General features: G+C 40.2%; 1 protein-coding gene across 1 annotated transcript in view; it reads left to right on the top strand.

The window, feature by feature from the left end:
• Pkn (serine/threonine-protein kinase N) overlaps positions 1–20,696 on the top strand; it is a 718,384-nt gene that overhangs the window by 132,029 nt on the left and 565,659 nt on the right. The gene's annotated exons all lie outside the window — the stretch shown is intronic.

The raw sequence follows: 20,696 nt of genomic DNA, 5'->3' as shown, positions 1-20,696 counted from the left end.
AAAATTAAGGGGATGAATCTGATTGGTCCACTTGACATCGATGGTTCGACTGTTAATGATCCTGCTCTGATAGCAAACAAACTGAATGAGTATTTTGCTTCTACATTCACATATGAGGAGTTATTAAGGTTTGAAAATGGCATGTTATCAAATTGTAGCAGGGTGTTTAATGATCTTGTAATAACTGAGAGCAAAGTGGAAGAGAAATTGTTGAAGTTAAATGTAAGAAAAGCACCTGGGGTGGATGGGATCTATCCAGTTATATTAAAGGAGGTGGCAAAGCAACTAAGCAAACCCTTAGCCATAATTATGAGAGCATCCTTGGACTCAGGGGAGGTTCCCACGGACTGGAAATGTGGAAATGTATCCCCAATTCACAAAGGGGGATCAAAGGGTGACACGAGTAATTACAGACCAGGTAGTTTAACTTCTGTTCCAGGTAAAATAATGGAGTCGCTGATTAAAGATGCATTGCAGGATCATCTAGACAAGACTGCAGCAATAATTCGGACACAGCATGGGTTTGTTAAGGGAAAGTCTTGTCTGCCAAATTTGATAGGATATTATGATGTGGTTACGAAGGAACTGGATGCAAAAAATAATTTTGATATTATATATTTGGATTTCAGGAAAGCTTTTGACACTGTTGCGCATGGAAGACTATTGTACAAATTGGAGCAGAATGGTATTAAGGCTAAGTTGCTACAATGGATAAAAGGGTGGTTAAGTGGGAGAAGACAGAGGGTGATAATGAGTGGGTGCTGCTCTTCTTGGACTAATGTTATTAGTGGAATCCCACAGGGTTCGGTGTTAGGTCCACTGTTGATTTGTATATTTATCAATGATATTGATGAAGGTATATCAGGCTTAGTGTCGAAGTTTGCAGATGATACAAAGGTTGGCAGGGTTGTTAATGACAGTAATGGCAGTGTGCTACTGCAACAGGATCTAGATAATTTGGGCAGATGGGCTAAGAAGTGGCAACTGAAGTTTAACCTTGACAAATGCAAAGTACTGCATATGGGTAGAAGTAACCCCAGAGAAACGTACCAACTGTGTGGTACTACACTTAAGGTGGTAGAAAATGAAAAAGACCTGGGAGTAATTGTGCAGTCAGATATGAAGTTCTCTGAGCAATGTCGACAGGCTGCCAGGGCAGCTCATGGGGTTTTGTCAATGATATATAGGAATTTTGCTAGCAGGGAAAAGGAGGTGATTATCCCTCTGTATAAGGCAATGGTCAGGCCATGCCTTGAGTACTGCGTACAGGTCTGGAGGCCTCATTTTAGGAAGGATGTAGATTTACTTGAGCTTGTACAGAGAAGGGCAACAAGATTGGTGAGGGGACTGATGGGATCCTCTTACCAAGAGAGGCCTAAGTTTTGCAAATTGCAGTGGCTGGAGACTAGGCACCTGCGCGGTGATCTGATTGAGGTATATAAGGCCTTGAATGGGTTGAGCACGCTGAATTCTGATGGGATCCTTCCACTTGTTCAGATTACGAACCTAAGGGGGCATAAATTCAAATCAAGAAAAGACAGATGTAGAGTAGATGTGCGGAAATTTGCCTTTAGCCAGCGGGTGGTTAATTGCTGGAACAAACTTCCATCTGTCGTTGTAGAAGTTGATAGTTTGAATAAATTTAAGGAGGAACTGGACAGGGATTTGGAGGGAATGGTGTGTTTTTTTTTTTTTTTTTTTTTTTTTGGCTGATGCTGCATAAGCTCATACATTTGCTTTCTTGCATCACATGCCACTACTATTACTACTACTACTACTACTACTACTACAGAAAGGAGAGACAGGATAGGAAGGGAGGAGGGGTTATGCTATATTAGTTAAGAAACATAAAATCCAAGGAAGTGAAGCCAGTCGACAGTGAAGTGTCAAGTCAATTTGGTTTGACATAAGCATTGGGAGATCAAAATTGAGAGTAGGAGTGTGTTATAGGCCTAATGACTCTGATGAGTATAATAAGAAACTACGGGGAAATAGTGTGCCAGTAAATCAGAGTCTTATAATGGGGGATTTTAATTTCCCAGATATTGACTGGAATTTGTGGTTGGTCACTGACACACAAGCAAAGCTTTTGTGCATATATTGGATGATTGTTGTCTACATCAGCATCTTCGGGAGGCAACTAGAGGGAGTAATACTCTTGGTCTGATTATCAGTAGTGATTCTTTATGCATTAAGAATCTGTAGATAAAGGAACCACTGATCACAGTGTGCTGAAGTGGGATTTACTCAAAGTGGTAACTACCATCAGGGCATTTTTGCTTTCATAAAGGCAACTGCGATGGTCTGAGACAGTATTTAAATTCTATACAATGGGACCAACTGATGAAGTTACCAAAATCAAATTCAGAATGGGAAGCATTCAAAGAACTTATCTTGGAAGCTACTAGGCATTATAACAACTAAGAAATATTGTTCACGGTTTAGGCCTAACTGGATGTCAGATGAACTAATGAGACATATGGCAGAGAAGAAAATGCATTAGATACATATAAATTAATGGGTGACATGGAAGCCTATGACGGATATAAGCTGATCTGTAACCAAGTTAGAAAGGAGGTTAGGCAAGCGAATGCAGATCACGAGAAATCTTTGGCAAAGGAGCAAAGAAAAACAGCAGAGAGTTCTTTACTTATGTAAACTGTAGAAGGAAGGGAATGAATCAGATTGGTCCACTTGATATCGATGGTTCAACTGTTGGTGATCCTGCTCAGGTAGCTAACAAACTAAATGAATATTTTGCATCGACATTCACACATGAGGAGTTATTCAGTGAGGGGAATGCCAGAGGTGTATTCAACTCTGGCAGTAAGCTAGATAATCTTGTAATAACTGAGAGTAAAGTGGAAGAAAAATTGTTGAAGATAAACAGAAGAAAGGCACTTGGGGTGGATGGGATCTATCCAAATATATTAAAGGAAGCAGCAAAGCAAGTAAGCAAACCCTTAGCCATAATTATGAGAGCTTCCTTTGACACGGGAAGTACCCATAAACTGGAGATGTGCAAATGTGACCCCAATTCACAAAGGAGGATCAAAGGCTGACACAAGTAATTATAGCCCTGTGAGTTTAACTTCTGTTCTAGGAAAATTAATGGAGGCACTGGTTAAAGAAGCACTGCAGGATCTTCTCGACCAGACTTCAGTTATAGCTTGGACACAGCATGGTTTTGTTAAGGGAAAGTATTACTATGATGCTATCACAAAAGAACTGGATGCAGGGAATAATTTTGATATTATATATTTGGATCTTAGAAAGGCTTTTGATACTGTTGCACATGGAAGACTGCTGCACAAATTGGAGCAGTGTGGCATTGGAGGCAAATTGCTGCTATGGATAAAGGGGTGGTTGAGGGGGAGAAGACAGAGAGTGGTAATCAATGGACACTGCTCAACATGGACTAATGTTATTAGTTGAGTCCCTCAGGGTTCAGTGTTGGGCCCATTGTTGTTTTCTGTATTTATAAATAATGTTGATGATGGTATATCAAGCTTAATGTCCAAATTTGCAGATGATACAAAGGTTGGCAGGGTTGTTAAGGACACTACTGATGCTATGCTGCTGCAACAGGATCTGGAAGGGTTGAGCAGTTGGGCTGAGAGGTGGCAAATGAAATTTGACATTGACAAATGTAAAGTACTACATATGGGGAAACAGCAACCCCAGAGCAGCGTATCAACTCTGTCGTACTACTCTGACAGTGGTAGAGAATGAAAAGGACCTGTGGGTAATTGTGCAGGCAGATATTAATAGCTCTGACAGTGCTGACGGGCTGCAAGAGTAGCTCATGGTGTCTTGTCAATGATATCCAGGAATTTTTCTAGCAGGTATAAGGAGGTGATTATTCCCTTGTATAAGGCAATGGTCAGGCCACATCTTGAGTTCTGTATACAGATCTGGAGGCCTCATTTCAAAAAGGATGTAGAGCTGCTGGAACGAGTACAGAGAAGCGGAACAAGATTAGTGAATGGAACAAAGGGTTGCTCTTATGAAGGAAGGCTTAAGTTTTGCAAATTAGTGTCTGGAGACTAGGCACTGGCGAGGTAATCAGGTATTTCGAATGAATGGAGGGGTGAAATGGGAATTGTTTTTTTTTTTTATTTTTTTATTTATTTTTAATTTGTTTGTCTGATGCTGCATAAGCTTGCTGTCTTACATCATATGGCCCTACTAATGCTAATGTGCAGCCAAATAGCTCTTACCTGGCGAGGCATGGACGCTACAAGATTTCTAAGTGTGTCTTGTGGTATCTGGTACCAACACATAACCAGCAGATCCTTTAAGTCCTGTAAGGTCCATGGTTGAGATGCTGTAGATCGGAGTTGCTGTTCCAACACAAACCACAGATGCTCGATGGGATTGATATCCGGGGAATTTGGAGAACAGGGCAATACCTGGAAGTCTTCCTCATGTTCTGCGAACCAGTCTCGAACAATCCAGGTGGTGTGGCCTGGCGCATTATCCTGCTGAAAGATGACACTGCCAGAGGGGGAGACCGTTGTCATGAGAGGGTGTACCTCGTCAGCAACGATGTTTAGGTAGGTGGTAGATGTCAGAATGTCTGGCACATGGATGACTGTAACCAGGGTATCCCAGAAGAACATCTCCCAAAGCATGATGCTGCCGCCGCCACCGGCTTGTTTTCGTTCCACAGTGTATCCAGGCACTATCACTTCCCCAGTTAAATGACGCACACATACCTGCCTGTCCATATGGTGCAACATAGGAAGCATGATTCATCGGACCAGAGGACCTTATTCCAATCACTCAAAGTCCAGTTTCGTTGGAAGGGGATAGAAGGTAAACCGAAGCAATAGTGAGTAGGTTCCACCCCTTCCTTGAAATAGCATCCATTTGCCCACAGTCTGGATTTGTCATGGCATGGACTTAATTTGATGTCAAAAGCATGCCACAGGAATGCTGGTCCACGTTGATTTAATTTCTTTGCACCATTAGCTGAAAATTGAATAGGTTTGGATCTGTACTTTGAAGAGCAGGCACTCATTTGGATTGAGATTGGAGTCACTGCACTAGGCTGAATTCCCTTATGTTCCCAGAACCAGTTCTGTACAATTTTGGCCTTTCAACATATTCACAGATGGATATATTGTAGCATGAAAGGATGTGCCTGGTAAAACAGTTTCCAGATAATCTGTAAATTGTTTCTTTTGGGCTTGCAAACTTTGTTCCACATGCCAGTGGAACAGTGGGGACAAAAACACTTCCCACACCACCTTGCACTGACACTTTGCAGATGGGTCTACAGACTTGTGCTGTTTTCATCATGTTCTGATCCTCCCATCAGTGTCTTCAGCTGCCAATGCACCATTAAACAACAAACATATCAGTCATTCAATTAATCAATCAATCTCATCAGTGTGAAGCAACAGCAACTGGATTCATCAGACTCAGCAACGTTTTTCCTGCCCTTCGCTGTTTGTGTTGATCCTGAGCCCACTATAACTATACTCCCCTCCTTTTTTTCACAGAAGTAGAACCTGATTTTGTTGTTTGCTGTGATACTCAATCTGCGATAAGGTATGATGAATTGTGCATCCTGAAAAGGCTCTTTGGTTTTCATGTTGTATTAGGTTATTATTTCATTGACTGTATGCATTTTAGCATTAGCATTAGTAGAGGCATTTGATGCAAGAAAGCAGCTTATGCAGAATCAGCCAAAAAAAAAAAAATAAATAAAATAAAATAAATAAATAAAAATAACCACTTCCACTTCACCCCTCTGTTCGTTCGAAATACCTGTCCAGCTGAGCCTTAAACTTATTTAGGCTATCAACTTCCACGACAAGGGATGGAAGTCTGTTCCACCAACCAACCACCCGCTGGCTAAAGGCAAATTTCCTCATGTCTATCCTACATCTGTCTTTCCTCAATTTGAATTTATGCCCTCTCAGGTGATTATTCTGAGCAAGAGGCAGTATCCCATCAGCATTGAGCATGCTCAAACCATTCAAGGCTCTGTACACCTCTATCAGATCACCTCGCTGGTGGTTGGTCTCCAGACACTGTAATTTGCAAAACTTGGGCCTTTATTCGTAGGAGCACCCCTTTGTTCCATTCACTAATCTTGTTGCCTTCTCTGTACTTGTTCCAGCGGCTCTGCATCCTTCTTGGAATGAGGCCTCCGGCCCTGTATGCGGTGCTCAGGGTGTGGCCTGACCATTGCCTTGTACAGGGGAGTAATCGCCTCCTTATCCCTGCTAGAGGGGTTCCTGTATATCATTGACAGTACACCGTGAGCTGCTCATGCAGCCCGTCTGCACTGCTCAGAGAACTTCATATCTGCCTGCACAACCGCCCCCAGATCCCTTTCGTTCTCTGCCGCTGTCGGTGTGGTGCCGCAGAGTTGATGCGTTGCTCTGGGGTTGTTGTTTCCCATATGTAGTGCTTGGCATTTGTCAATGTTAAATTTCATTTGCCACCTCACAGCCCATCTGCTCAGCCTTTCCGGATCCTGTTGCAGTAGCGTAGTGTCGGTGGTGTCCTTGACGGCCCTGCCAACCTTCGTATCGTCTGCAAACTTGGACATTGAGCTTGATATGCCGTCATCAGTATCGCTTGTAAATGCAGAAAGCAATAATGGACCCAACACTGAACCCTGATCCACTAATAACGTTAGTCAATGGACACTGCTCATCGTTAGTCCACGATTAGCAGTGTCCATTGATTGCCACTCTCTGTCTTCTCCACCTCAGCCACCCCTTTGTCCATAGCAGCAATTTGTCTCCAGTGCCACACTGCTCCAATTTGCAGCAGTCTTCCATGTGCAACAGTATCCAGGGCCTCTCTGGGGTCCAGGTATATAGTGTCAGGGTTGTTCCCTGCATCCAGTTCTTTTGTGACTGCATTATAGTATCCAATCAAATTGGTCAGGCAAGACTTCCCCTTAACAGAACCATGCTGTGTCCGAGCTGTAGCTGAGGTCTTGTCTGGATGATCCTGCGGTGCTTCTTTGACCGGTGCCTCCATTGATTTTCCTGGAACAGAGGTTGAACTAGCAGGTCTATAATTGCTTGTGTTGCCCTTTGATCCTCCTTTGTGAATTGGGGTCACATTTGCGCATCTCCAGTCCATGGGTGCTTCCCCTGAGTCCAAGGAAGCTCTCATAATTATGGCTAAGCATTTGCTTACTTCCTTTGCTGCCTCCTTTAATATAGCTGGATAGATCCCATCCACCCCAGGTGCCTTTCTTGTGTTTATCTTCAACAATTTCTCCTCCACTTTACTCTCAGTTATTACAAGATTCTCTAGCTTACTGCCAGAGTTGAATACACCTCTTGCATTCTCCTCGCTGAATAACTCTTCATGTGTGAATGTCGATGCAAAACATTCATTTAGTTTGTTAGCTACCTGAGCAGGATCATGAATAGTTGACCCATCGATATCAAGTGGACCAATTTGATTCATCCCCTTCCTTCTAGAGTTTACATAAGTAAAGAACTCTTTGCTGTTTTTCTTTGCATCCCTTGCCAAAGATTTCTTGTAATCTGCCTTCGCCTGCCTAACCCTTTACCCCTAATGGTAATTACCTCTTTGAGTAAATCCCACTTCAACACATTGTGATCAGTGCCACCTAGTGGTTCATTTATCTGCAGATTCTTAATGCATGAAGAATCACTACTGATAATGAAATCAAGAGTATTACTCCCTCTAGTTGCCTCCCGAACATGCATGATGTAGAAAACAATCATGCAATAAATCCACAAAAGCCCTGCTAGTGTGCGAGTGACCAACCCACAAATTCCAGTCAATATCTGGGAAATTAAAATCCCCCATTATAAGACTCTCTGATTTACTGGCCCACTCTATTTCCCTGTAGAATATCTTATTATACTCATCAGAGTCATTAGGCCTATAGCACACTCCTACTCAATTTTCATTTCCCTATGCTTATGTCACACCAAACTGACTCGACACTGCCCTGTCCATCGATGTCGACTGGCTTCACTTCCTTGGACTTTGTGTTTCTTAACTAATAGCATAACCCCTCCTCCCCTCTTGTCCTGTCTATCCTTTCTATACACATTGTATTCCCCAAATTCCAGTTTCGCATTCCTTATATCTGTGTGACACCACTTCTCTGATATCCCAACAATATCTGCCTTTGATGTTTTGAGCAATACCTCAAATTCATCAAATTTATTTACCAAACTCCTAGAATTGGTGTACACGCAGGTATACATGCACCTGTTTCTATTCTTGTCTACCCTAACACAACCCATGTGTTTACTTGTACCGCAATGACTCCCAGCAGTCTCTGAAATATCCTGCATCTTGTTTTTCAGGCTTCTGGTCATTTCAATAGAAGCAGTGCAAGAATCACTTCCACCTCTGCCAGTGGCTACTGTTAATCTATTAGTCCTTGTATCCCCCCCCCAACTAGCAGTTTTCCGACCCACCTAACTCTGCCTCGACAGCATCAGCAAAAATTCTTGCACCCTTTCTATTTAAGTGTATCCCATCCCTGTAGAAGCAATATCTCCTGTTAACAAGTACAGTCCAGGCTTAAAAAAATTCTACCACTTGAGCCTTGCACAATCCCTCCAGGGCCGAATTGATCGACAAGGCTCTCATCATATACTCCCTCCTTTCGTGTCTGGGCAGAATTGCAGACACTTTCAAATTCAACCCTAATTCACGGCTTTTTTTCAACAGTGACCTGTACTTGCTAAGTAATTCCGCCGGTCTCCTACTCTTAATATCATTAGTGCCAACGTGTACAACTATATCACCTTTTGTGCCCTTAAAAGATGATATCCGCTATAAAACATCATCAACTTTTGCCTCTGGCAGACATACCCCGGTCCTATTCCACCTATCCCTTTTGCAAAGCATGTTCCCCGCTTCCCTGACAATAGTCACCAACAACTACTAGTTCCTGTGGGACCAGCGCGCATTCTGCCTAGGGGGCTGCCTCTGTGTTGCCTGATGGCCAAGTGCAAGCTCTGGTGTTGATGTGGGCGGCTGGGAGCTTGATGGGCCCTTCAATTTATTTCCTTCGAGGGCATCCACCCTGTCCTTCAAGCTCTCATAAAGGCCCATAACAACTCTCAGTTGTCGCCTGATTTCCTTGCACTCCTTACATCGTGCACACACAGAGACATCCCCCTTGGCAGTATCATGTCCCGTACCCGACTGCTCTGCAAACATCAAGCAAACAGTGCATTTTAATAGACTGTGATTCAGAGGGCAACTCCCCTCAGCTCTCCCCTGAACCACAGCACTCCCATTAGCTTGAGCCTTTTGCTTTGCTGCTCTGGTCTGAGTCATGATTCCGATTTAATTCAATAAAATTTCAAAACAAAATTAAATCCTTAAGTTATATCCCAAAACAGTTATATGTATTAATTATTTGTTACGATTAAGTCGTTATATATATATATATACATATATATATATATATATATATAGAGTTAAAAGTACAATTTAATTGACTATAAAGTTTATCAAGATTAATAGATGTACTGATTAATTGACAATATTATATTATGCACTATGCTACACCAAGGTTATGCTATCATGTGAAAATGGCGGGAATTCACGAACGGTACTTAACACGTGGATTTGATACCGTTACCAATACTAAGTAATACTTACAAAATCTCTGTCTAAGTTAAACTTTAAACTAAGTATCGTAACTAGGAATATAAAGCCACTCTAGAAATAAGTTAATATGACAATTTAAGCTAATAAATCAGAAAATAAATCAGGAAAAACTTCTCTGTTCAAAGTGCTTCAAAGAGCTTCGTCCGCAGATGTTGCTCTTCTTGGAGTAATGTTATTAGTGTCCCACAGGGTTTGGTGTTGGGCCCACTGTTGTTTTTTTTATATTTCTCAATGATATTGATGAAGGTATATCAGGCTTAGTGTCGAAGTTTGCAGATGATACAAAGGTTGGCAGCTTTGTTAATGACAGTGTGGTACTGCAACAGCATCTAGAAAATTTGGGGAGATGGGCTGAGATGTGGCAACTGAATTTTAACATTGACAAATGCAAAGTACTGCATATGGGTAGAAGTAATTCCAGAGGGACATACCAACTGTATGGTACTACACTTAGGGTGGTAAAAAATGAAAAGGACCTGGGAGTAATTGTGCAGTCAGATATGAAGTTTTCTGAGCCATGCAGACAGGCTGCAAGAGCAGGTTATGGGGTTTTGTCAATGATATACAGGAATTTTGCTAGCAGGAAAAGGAGGTGTTATCTCTTTGTATAAGGGAATGGTCAGGCCACACTTTGAGTGCTGCATGCAAGTCTGGAGGCCTTATTTTAGGAAAGATGTAGATTTACTTGAGCGTGTACAGAGAAGGGCAACAAGATCGGTGAGGGGAATGAAGGGATCCTCTTACCAAGAGAGGATTAAGTTCTGCAAATTGCAGCGGCTAAAGACTATAATTGTATAAGGCCTTGAATGGGCTGATCACGCTGAATTCTGATGGGATTCTTCCACTTGCTTAGTTTATGAACCTAAGGGGGCATAAATTGAAATTCAGGAATGCCAGTTGTAGAATAGATGTGCAGAAATTTGTATTTAGCCAGCGGGTGGTTAATTGCTGGAACAAACTTCCATCTGTTGTGGGCGCCTGCATAGCCAGGTGGGAAAGAACAACAGTGCGTAGGGTTCGAGCCCTTCACCACCAAATACAGAGGATACGGAAAGGTGAGGGAATGACCACTGCATATCCCGGAGCAATATGGCTTAGTTGCTAATGCTCCTAAAAACTAACTAACTAACTAACTAACTAACCATCTGGCGTGGAAGTTGATAACTTAAATAAATTTAAGGAAGAACTAGACAAACGTTTAGAGGGAATGGTTGTGTGAATTTATTTATTTTTTTTGCTGATACTATATGAGCTCATACCCTTGCTTTCTTGCATCACATGCCTCTATTACCTTTATTATTACTATTATCCCTCCTGGCAAAACCCCATGAGTTGTCTTGACAGAGAACTTCATATCTGACTGCACAATTATCCCCCAGTTTTTTCATTCTCTACTAACCTGAGTGTGGAACCACACAATTGTTATGTTACTTATATTTATAAGTGTAGTTATGGACAGTGCACCATGTATGATAGGATCTCAAAAAGGACTTGTTGCTTTAATTAAGAAAGAATTGAGGAGCCATCAGATGTAATCTAATGTGTTAATAGTGTGCCACTGCCTCATTCACCAACAAAATTTGTGTGTGCATTCTCTAAGAATGATCTTAGCTGCTCATGTGCCATAAAAACCTAACTAAAATTTAAAGATGACCATTGTGATGAAAGTGGTAACAAAATGTATTAACTTCATAAAAAATAAGTGATTGAACAAGGAAATTTAATGAAACATTAAAGGACTTTGAACCGGAATGTGATTTTTTGTACCTTTGTTGAGGTTCTCTGGCTCAGCAAAGGGCACATGCTCAAGCTCTTCTATGAGCTGAAAGATGAAGTGCAACTCTTCATGGATATTAAAGGCTCCTGCATTATGGAATTACAGCACCAAAAGCGGTTATATGATTTGGCATTTTTGGTCGATATCACTAGCCACTTAAATGATCTAAATTTGAAAGGACCAAATCAGCTTATTATTAACTCTCTTCTTGTCAATATCAGGAGCTTTGAATCAATGCTGAAATTGTTCATAACTTAACTGAAAAAATGTTGCATGGTACATTTTCCAGCACTGAAAGAACTGAAACCAGAATTGATAGTGGAGTATGTTGCAGAGTGTTCCAATCTTTTGAATCAATTTCAAAAAAGGTTTCAAGATTTACAAAATCAGGAAATCAAACTACGAATATGCAAAACTCCTTTTGATGTGATGCCAGATGAAGCTCCTGATTCCTTGCAACTAGAGTTAATTCATTTACAATTGGATAATACTTTAAATCCAAATTTAATATTGTATCTATTTTGGAATTTTATAAATCCTATGTAGATACTGAGAAACATCCACTTTTGAAGAATCATGCATTGAAGGATTGCATCACTGTTTTCTACCACTTATCAATGTGAACAGTTTTTCTCAACATTAAATTTAGTCAAGAACCACTTCTGTGCTAGACTTACGGATGATAATCTTGTAAACAAACAAGGAATTTCTGCATCACCACTGCTATCTAATATCTCTGAGCCTTCCAAAGCATGGCCAACCTTCTCATTAAGATGCAAGGTAAGTTTCATTAAAATTAAAACAACTGTAGGTCTTTTGGTGTTTCGGTATTTAAGGCAGATTAACTATGTGGTTAATTAATGCATTATAGCATTTTAATTTATATTATTTAGTGTGATTGCATGCATGCATACCTATGAATTTATAAAATTTAAGATTCATTATTTTTCTTAGCAAAGATGCTCCCCACAGGTTCTTATGCACTTGCAGTTTGCACATTGCAATTTGCACATTATCAGTCCTCAGCTGGCCCCATGATTCCAAGGAAGCTCTCATAATTATGGTCTAAGGTTTGCTTACTTTATTTGGTGTTTTCCTCAGTATCATTGGATAGTTACTCTCCAACCTGGTGCCTTTTTTTGTGTTTAGCTTCAGCAATTTCTCTTTCACTTTCCTCGTGCTTATCAAGAAACCATTCAGCTCCATGTTAAAATTTTCTAAACTTCTGGCATCCTCATAAATGTAGATGCAAAAAATACTTGTTCAGTTTTCCAGCAACATGAGCAGGTTCATCAACAATTGAACCATACATATTTCATTGATTAATGTGATTCGTCCTCTTCCTTCTAGTGTTTACATAAGTAAAGAAGTCTTTACTGTTTATATTCATTCTTTGCTAGAGACTTCTTGTAATCTGCCTTAGCTTGCCTAATTTATCTTGTGACTTGATTGGAGGCTAGTTTATTTCTATGGGAGGCTTCTTTATCACCTGATTATTTATTTACATCCCATGTAGACCTAAGTCTTGAACAGTATCTCTTGGTTGGTAAAAAGCCTAGTAGCTTCTGCAATTACTTCCTGAATGTTTACAATTTAGAATTTTCTGTTGGTAGCATCAACAGTTGGTCCCACTATATTGAATTTAAAGACTTTCTGAGACCACTATAATCTTTATATAAGCAAAAGTGCTTCCCTTTGCTCTTGACAGTAGTTATTTAAATAAATCCCACATCAATACGTTGTGGTCATTGCCACCTTGTATTTTATCTGAGGATTCTTAATGCATGAAGAGTCACCAGTGGTAGTCAAATCAAGAGTAATCCCTTTTCTTGTATCAATAACATGCTTATTTAGAAAACAGTTTAGGGTGAACTCACCCTATTTTCCTGACCTAGCATTGTTAGACTTCTTGTTTCGAGAAATGAAGAAACCACTGTGTGGATGCTGCTTTGATTCATCTTAGGAAGTCATCACTGAAGTGGAATCATGGTTTCAGGCAAAAAGTGCAGACTTCTATGATCAAGGCATTAAACAACTGATCCATAGATGGGAGAAATGTGTTACTATACATGGAGGATACATAGAAAAGGATTAAAGTTCCTATGAAGTTTCATCTTTCTAGGGCTATTATTTCTAGGTAAGGGTACCCCCTTTTTTTGATACCCCCATTATATAAACTTGCTTTCTTGCATCATATGCCTCTACTAATGCTAATAGTTATATATATGTATACATATTGAAGTGTAGTTTACTGTAATTTTAGCAGCAAACCTTACTACAAGTACCAAAATACACACTAAAGTTATAGACAGTTAGTGTTTATGGATACTTACCATATTCTACCTTCAGACAATAAGAGAACTATAATTAAGTAAAAACAATGGGAATCAAAGAAATTAAATTAGGTAAATAACAGTTTACTTCCTTGATTTACCACCCTAAATCTAAATACTGGGGGGTAGCCGATTTCATCACTTTTTTTCAAAAAAGCATAGATGACCTCTAATTTAAATCTGAGATCCAATATACATTTCTCAATCTTTGGAAACGTAGACATCTCAGTATTGTCCATGAACCAACGTTGTGGGAAAGAGAGCCTTTAATGAGGCTACTTTCATCAAATGCTGTCAATTTTCATTACATTCCAAAGTTTTCATATCAGTAATTTTGGAAAAGCTGTTCAACAATGTGCAGAGCTTTCTCGAGAGTGTCACGCAGGAAGGAAAGCTACAAGACCTAAGAAAATAAAGATGTGAAGATAGCAATGAGCACACATGAACAAAAAAGGCTATCGAGTGGCTTAAAAGACAAACAGAAAATCAAGCTTTTGATTTAGCAGTACCTTCAACCAGCAATGCCGCTCCATCTAACAATGATGTACCCGAAATGAGTATTAATTATGGAATAGTTCTCCAATTGCAGAGCAGATAAGTTTAAATGATCAAGTTCCTTTTCCTTACGCCGACTATTATTTACGTAAGAATGCTCATTGAGAGTTTGAACGGATATTTATGAAAAATGATTTCTGTTCTGTATGCTACATTTGATAGTCTATGGTTCGAAAACAACACAGAAACCAGCCACTAAAGAATTGATATGTACTGCATTTCCTGATATTGACGTTGATGAGATCCTTGTGTGTAATATCTGTAGAGGATCACTTAAGAACACCATTCCACCGTTATCTAAGTCGAACAGCTTTGTCTACCCATCGCATTTACTGAAGTTGAATTTAATGATAGAGAGGCTCATTTCTTCTTGCTTACCGTTTATGCAGGTAAGGTGCCTGAGACATGCATATGGACAATATGGCATTCTGGACCAAGTGATCAGTGTGCATGTTTCTGTCAACACAATGGTCCATCACTTGCCAAGGGAGATTGATGATGATCATCATTATAAATATGCATATAAAATGCAGGAAAATACACGTCCAGCAATTTAATTGGGCTTGTAAGAAAGTGAGTGGTTAAAGTGTGGCTTCAGTATTTGGTCAACACACCTCTCTATCTATTGTATCAAATCACGGTAGATCAGTCATTCTTTGATGACAGTCACATGGAAATTAATTTGGCTAAAGACAACATAAGCAAAGCAGTTCCGTTTGAGGAAAGCTTCATCACCCAACAGCAAATGTTGTGGATTGACAATAAATACCTTAGAATTGCCCCAGGAGAACCTAACATACTGCAGAGCTTACTGTTTGATGAGCATGTAGAGGAACTGTCCTTCCCCAGCATTTGTCTTGAGCAATTCAGAACATTCAGAGAGAATTTACGTGTGACTCCATTTGTGGTAATGAGTGAGCTCATGTGATCTGATCAATACAGTGTTGCCCCATGTCATCTCCTTTACGTAGCAATGAAGATAATGAGATTGAGAACAAGAGACCCTTTGGTGCTTTCAAATACATACTAAACTGACTCACAAGCAAGTTCAGTCCAAAGAATACATTAACAGCTGTATCGAAAACAATTTAGCCTTCCTAAGGACAATTCCAAACTTGACCTACCACTGGTCTCAACGTAAGCACAATCTATTCGCTGTGATTAGACAGCTTGATAAACCTACAGTGGTCTTGACTCTGAGTGCCAATGAAATCAGTTGGCTGTGCTTGTTTCAGCTATTGTACAAGTTACAGAATAATGGGTGCAATATTAGTGAGGACTACACGAGTGACATTGGAATGTGCAGAAGGCGATGCTAGTGAATGAAGACGCTAGTTTGTGTGATATACTTCAAGAAGATTGTGAATGTAATTATAAACATATTGCAGTCGTAACATTATAGCCTGTTTGGTCAATTTTACGTGGTCAACTTTTCTCAAGCGCATAGAATTTCAAAATCGCAGGTCCACAATGGCACATATTGCTGCGGCTAAATAACGCTCCCAAAGACACTGTGTGCGAACAAAGAAGATGCTGTCATAATGATTGACAAGTTAGTATCTGTCTCTGCTAGTGAGGCTTCGGGGAGCTCGCTTCTTGATTAGACCCGGGGTTCGATCCCGTCACCACCAAATATGGAGGATGTGGAAAGGTCAGGGAATAACCACCGTATATTCTCGGAGCAATATGGCCTTAGTTGCTAATGCTCCTAAAAAGGAAATAACAAACAACAACAAGCTTTGGGGAGCATCAAGCTTCAAACTCACAAACATACGTTCATTGTTAAAAGAAAATAACCAGATAAACAGACGTGTCAATTTGAAGTGCCATTCATGGCTTGTTGCTTGACCACTATATTAGTGCCTATGCCTAAGACAAGACCACAAAGTAAAATACGCTGCTCACTAGAAGGTGTGGAAAAATCTAGAGGATAATGATTACACTGACATTGATGCCTTTTTTCAAGGCGAATGATGTAAACTGCTTTGACTATTACTTGAATGTGCTCAGAGCTGGCATAAATCGGCTCGGTATAAACGGCAACCGAGTGAGAAGCGGCACAGTCCATTTAACCCGTTTGTCTGTAGCATTTTGATATCAAGCACTAACATCAAATTCGTTATGGAGGAATACTCTTGCGCTGCATATTGTTGAGTACATGAACAAGACGAACCAAGGGATTGGCAGTTTACAGTGACAGATCGTTACGATCATAAACAAGCATCGAGAGTTTGACATTGTTGAAATCACAAGAAAACTATCCATTGACATGCTCAACAGCGTCAAGAAGCTGCCTAGTACTTGCTACTCGGCAAATGTCGGAGAGCTCCGCACTGGTAGTTTACATTTCCACTGTTTGGCTGATCAGGCGACAAAGAGTGGAAGTCCAACAAAGAGATGAATGAGGAGAACTTTGAGGAGGATTTGTGTGACATATGGAAAGAAAATTGGTTTGCCATATGAATTAAAAGAGAATTGGTTTGCCATATGGAAAGAGAATTGGTTTGACAAATATGAGAAGAGATCACACCATTTGGATCATGGTACTCTGTCATGCTTTTTCGCAAATTACTGAAGTTTGTTATATTATGTTTTGTTATGCATCGCTAACAGGATCTGCAAGAAATGACAGTATCCATGCATAATATGTTATTGAAAATACGTGGCTCAGGATCTCAATGAATACAAGTGCAAGATGGTAATGCTGCACATTCCATTTTGCAACGAGTAAACAGAGATACTCTCAGAGATGTCATATGTCAAGATCTAAGACAACAATGAAGAGCTCATACTAGAACAGCATAACTTGTATGAATCGGATATGAACATTCACGAAATGATTGAAATTTGTAAGGAATTGTGTCAAGACAGTGATGACTGAGTTCCTGAATGAAGCATGTGGTAATGACCTGCATAGCTTTGTTACGCGGCTGTGAGAAGAAGACCCCTTTCCAGACTTGTACAATCATCGAGACAGAGAGAAGGATGAGGATCTAAACCTTGCCATGCTGAACCGACTCAGCATACTTGCAAAGAAAACACAAAAACTTAATGACCAACAAGAAAACTTCTGTAACTTAATGAGAATGGCCACCAACAAGCAAAAGATTCTACTCATGCATGCAATTGGGAGTCTTATCTCCCAATTGCAAACTGATTGGGAGATCACAGACTCCAAATTTTTCCACAACTGGCACTGCTGGTTGCGGCAAAATGTTTGTGATTCGCCTCTTGGAGGAAACCACTTCAGCAGTACAGATGGGTATTGTAAAGCCTACATTACATGCGTTTCAACTTGTAGGGCTGCTGTTGCGATAGATGGAACCACTGTGCACTCTTCCCTCAAGATATCCACTTCGAGAAATCTGCCTCTGTCGGTGGAAGTCACACAACAATATAGATCACTGTTTGAGTATGTCAGAGTGCTAATAATTGACGAAGTCAACATGATCGGCGCCGAGCTGTTATGGCAAATGGAAACAAGGCTAAAACAGATAACTAGAAATGTTGAAACTAGCTTTGGCGGCCAGGACATGTTCCTAATTTATTATTATTATTTGTGGGTTTTTTTGTGGATTCTAGGGTTTCCCCCATTCGCCGCTTCGTCATCTTGTGGTGAGGTAAGTGCCATCGCCAGCCGTTTGTGTGTAGTGTTGGAATATGTGAAGGTGTGATGTTTTGTTGTGTTGAGTGGCTGGTATCAAGCGATTTAACAACTGGGGGGGGGGGTGACAAACACTAGTTTGATTTCTCCCTGTCTCACATCTTTAGCTGCACAGAGGCAGGCCAGATTCATCTTTTAGCTCAGTGTTTCCCAAACTGTGTTCCACGGAACGCTAGTGTTCTGTGAGATGTAAACAAGTGTTCCGTGAAAAATCGTAATTAATAATTAAAAAATAAAATAAATAAATCTTGCATATATGTAGCGCACGCTCCTTTTGTATCATTATAATATTTAACATAATTTTTTTTTTTGATTATTAATATACTGGCATAGACTAATAATCAAATAGACCGCAGAACACTTTATTTTGGCGGACTTTGCTTAGAGAAGTATTCGTAGAGGTAATGACACCTTCGAAAAAAGTACCAATGTGGTGATCTAGTATATGATTTAGCCTAGAGTACACAGGTTGAAGGAGAGGAGGAAGTGAACTGATATCATAACTAAACTTCTTTGTATAAATTTTTTTTGATATTTATTAGTATTTTGAAATATTATTATTAAAATATGTGACCATGGATTTGTGGTTGAAAAAAGGAACTTTAAAACGAGAAGCAAAGTACTGTGGTCGATGAAAATGAACACAATATTGTCACACTTCAAAGTGAGGATGAACAATTGCAGCCTTTTGTTCCCAAAAAGCCGAAGTGAAAAAACAGGAACCAACTAATAAAAGACCAAAACGAAAGTATAATGACAGTTATTTGAATTTCTGCTCTACATGTGTTGGAAATAAAGATGCTCCTGATGCACAGTGCATCGAATGTAATAAAATATTAGCAAACAGTTCTTTGACTCCAGCGAAACTTGTGTTCCGTGAATATGTTGCAAGATGAAAAGTGTTCCACGACTAAAAAAGTTTGGGAAATGGTGTTTAAGCTCCTGCTGGGCATTCCCAGAACCGATGGCTGGGGAAGCCCGTGGAACTATAGGAAAGAAGAGTGGATGTATAGTAGGGGGAAGGAAGGACTGGGAGGAATATAGTGATAGAAAGATGGAGATGATAGTTAGAGGCATTCCCATAGAAGTAGGAGTTGTTAGTTAAAGTGATAGAGTAGAGTGCTCTACAGTAGGTAGAGCACTACTGTAGAACATCAGTAGGTCCAGCAATCCCACCCCTTGGTAGGGGTCAGCAGGCAGTGAAGATCCCACCTCTCATAATTGGGGACTTACATCAGCTGCTTCCAGTTTGTGCGACCCTGGTCTATAAACAGATAAATACTATGAGCTTGATCAAATTATGCGCTACTTGAACGTTGCATTCTTGTCTGTGTTAGCTAAAATTGGTAACGGAGCTAAATTCGATCACAATGAGCAACAACTTATCAAGTCACGTTTCTTTGCTCAGGAGGAAGCCAATTGCCTCTACCCAAACAGTATACAACTCTACTTGCAAAATAATTCCATCAACGAGTACAACCACATGATCCTTAGTGCTGCAAAGGAGAAATTGGAATCAATCATGCAAGACATCTTCATGGGTTGCATGAACGCAGAGCAAGAAGCACACGTTCATCAGAAACTATAAAATGTTAGTTATCGACACTGGCAGTTACCCTATGAGTCCCACTGGTCATCAGAAAGCTGTACATCGTCACTACCAATGTGGAAGTTACTAATGGGCTCACTAACAGTGCCATGGGTAAATTATCCAAGATCAAATACAACGAAGAGCAATGGATACAACGATTGTGGCTCGAATTTACCACCTTGCCTAAGATCAGAAAGTTAGCTCACAAGAAGGTGGTGAGATACGTGCATGCAAACAACATCAATCCTGCAGCCGTGCTGCTCGCTAGACAAACCATGAGTATATCGTTGAACAACAATCAGACAATCTGTGCCAAAATAAATCACTTTCCTCTCATACCAGCTTGTGCAATGACGATACACAAGTTGCAAGGCGACACGTTCGATACAGTGGTTTACAATTACAAAAAAGGGGCACGAACAGCCGATTTATTTTGCTCTTTTGTGCATAACTGACATCAGTGGACTTTGCATCATATCGCCATCACATCTGCATTACATTTGCATCACATCATACCGGTCACAGAAAATGCTATATCGACCATTGACCTACAAAATGAGTTTGCCAGGTTGTGACAAATCGGCTACAAACAAGGCAAGACAGCTTGCTCAAATTCATTCACAATAAGAAGGAACTCTCAGTGCTCTCACTCAACTGCCAAAGCCTAAAGGTGCACCATTTTGATGTAACCATCACTGTTAGATTAGACAGAAATGCCAAATCTTGCTGCTATCTAAAATTTGGTTAGACAATAACGAGTGTCAGCATCCCGAACTTCTTTTTGTATTGTTCAATTCAAGCATGAAACCAGATGGACAGTTGGAGTTGCAGTATATCACAACAAGATGGACAAGGTACACTTTGTTATGCCATACTCAGATGTCCTCTATCGACAAATGACTGGTTTGACAGTCACTGTTTAACCTATTGGCGATATATGTACAGCAGAGTGCTTGTTACCCAACAGCCAAGTGATACAACGGTTGTCTATATTTCTCCTAACAGTGACATACAGGATATAATTGACTTCATTCATTTCGTTTTTTGTTGCCATATTCAATTCAAGGTACTGTGCTGTTAAAGAAAGATTTACATAAAATACCCATGATTATGAGTGGCGATTTCAATGTTAAC

The sequence above is a fragment of the Mastigoproctus giganteus genome, chromosome 2 (assembly GCF_048544385.1).
Source record: "Mastigoproctus giganteus isolate SK-2022 chromosome 2, ASM4854438v1, whole genome shotgun sequence".
Lineage (NCBI taxonomy): Eukaryota > Metazoa > Arthropoda > Arachnida > Uropygi > Thelyphonidae > Mastigoproctus > Mastigoproctus giganteus.
The sequence above is the reverse complement of the archived record's forward strand: the minus strand, read 5'-3'. Positions and strand labels throughout refer to the sequence as shown.